Raw genomic sequence first — 2,572 nt, 5'->3', positions numbered from 1 at the left:
AATTTCTGCCTTGATTTGATCTCGATCTGTTAAATGATGCACATGCCTGTTCAATTTTAGGAATTTACAATTGCTATATCATGGTTAGTGGTTTTTGTAGTTCTCATTATGGTTATTACTGTTGTTACCACGTCATTATTTTATCTTTTTTTAACGGTTCTTTATTGTACTTTATTGTACTGTTTCCCGCTATTATACTATATTTTGATTATTTCATATAACTATATTTAAAAGTGCAGCTGCTGTTTAAATGCACTGGTCATTTTTGTCTTTGTAAAGCACTTGGAGCTTCATTGTGTGAAGTGGTTATTGATTTCAATAGTCATTCATCAAGTGAAAATAAATATTGAAGTCAGCCTCTCTAATTATACTGTTTGCTTGTTTTGCTTCATTTCATACCAGCTGTGAATGCTTCACAGGAAACAAATTTGTATTAAAGCTGTTTAAAAACTGATATCATTTTGTGTAATAGCAAACAATTGTAACAATCGTAAATAAAATACAAAATTGATGTATTGGGAAAAAACAATATGTCTAAGAATACAATAATATTTAATTATCACTAATAATTATGTGTTAAATAAATATATGAATGAATAATTTAACAAATAAATATAATTAAGAGTTTTTTCTTCTGTGAATTGGTCATTTTTACACAAATGAAATTCAACAAAATCAGTCGAATACATTTCAGATGTAGACTGTTGTATAATTTCATGAAAATAACTTTTCCAAAAAAGACATACCTACATCGGCCCAGTTATGAAAGAAAGCCTCACAGACTGAACGTAAATACTTTGTTTCCACTTACCATATCTGCTGCAGTGAGAACAGCCGGTCCAGTCGCAGCATGTGTGTGTGGTTCAGACCAATGTTCCAGGCTGCTTATATCCCCCATCAGCAGCCGCAGCAGCAGCAACAGGTTCGATCCTGCTCCCTGTGAGGCCTGGCAGGACTCCTGTTTACTAGAGGCTAAAAAAACAGCACAAAAACACAGGCTGACGTCACAACCGTGATCTGCAGTGAGGAACATCAATAGTATGCACCCGCTGTGTGGTTCCTACAAGTGGTGGGCTTTGTGTTTGTGTGTGTGATGTTGTCCCAGTGAGTAACAGAGGTATTTCATGTTGCTGCTGTTTTTATTAATTGGGGTTTCAGTGTCAGGAAATGACCTTGATTCTGAAAGCTATCTTTACAACAGCCTAAGTCCTGCCTTCATCATCCATTCACATATATTTTAATAAACTGCATTAGGTGCATGCATATGACTATAAATAGATATGAAGCAAAAGTCCACATGGCTGGATAAACCTGTTAGTGGACCTGGGACAGAAATTTGCTGCTGGGCACCTACTTATAACCATGACAAACAGAACATCAACATCAGGCTGGAATTAAATGCTTGGCACTGGAGAGAGCAACGCAACACACACAATCCACTTCTGGTGAGACGCAGGACGAGCCAGGCCCGGAGACAGATTCGGACCCTGGCATGGCACAGGAACAGGGGGAGAGAGAGAACCAGGAAGCAGACTGCCTTCATAGCTAACCCGTTTAGGTTCCTGAAAGAGCTGGAGTCGCCTTGCATGCTCAAAAGAAGTGATTGACCACTTCCTTCGCTACACCCTTAGTGATCTAAGCAGAGAGCAAGAGCCGGGGCCCCACAGAGCCCTTGCAAACCCTCCACCTTAGACATGAGAGAGCCCACCTGGTAGGACTTCCAGGAGGTAGTCAGAGCCAGCTAACACCCAGGGGAGTACCCTAGCCGCAGAGGAAATGCAGTAAATATGGGACTTTGGGAGTCCACTGCATGCTCTGAATTGATTACAGTGTAATAACACTGACTGTTTCTCACGAAATGACGGCACATTCTTTCTTAGTAGTCTAATCTATAATACAGTTTACATCCAATATCATACACTATCATCTATATATATATATATAGATGTACACAGTATTGTACCATACCCCTTAAATTTGAATTGTAATCAGTTGTAGAAGCAATAATGTGCCTTTTGTGCATCTTTGAGTCGTATAAATTTGACTACATTTAGACCAAAACAGCATAGAAAAGGGATTCTTTGTTTTGCCAAAAGACCTTTCTCCCAAGCAGTGTGGAGAATCTTTAAAAACAGCATTACACCTTCATGTTAGGAAATACAATATAACAGAACTGTTTACAAAAGGAATAACATATCTAAATAATGAAAATAAATAACATTCTCTTTGAAGAAGGGGGACTTAGAATCATGACCTTAGTATTTCTAAAACTCAGCCCTGTGGTCTAACACAATCAGACTATATTTAATCTCTCAGGATGTGTGTTCATGACACACGTAGCGGTTCCTACTATTCATCCCACATCTGCTCCATGAAAGAACCACCTCAAATATTCTCAAAGATTCTCTACTTCAAGTATCTTTAATGCCAGAAGCCAGTGAAACAGCAGATGTCAAAAGGTATTACTTTTATTATGGAACCAGTTCAGCCTATACATGAATTATTCTCAAGGCTGAGCTAAAAGGAAATAAATAAATACACTTTAAAAATCTAACAACAAAACTGAATACAG

This window comes from Micropterus salmoides, unplaced genomic scaffold (assembly GCF_014851395.1).
Source record: "Micropterus salmoides isolate LMB-PRFRI ecotype aquatic unplaced genomic scaffold, ASM1485139v1 Ms_hic_scaffold_8, whole genome shotgun sequence".
NCBI lineage: Eukaryota > Metazoa > Chordata > Actinopteri > Centrarchiformes > Centrarchidae > Micropterus > Micropterus salmoides.
The sequence above is the reverse complement of the archived record's forward strand: the minus strand, read 5'-3'. Positions refer to the sequence as shown.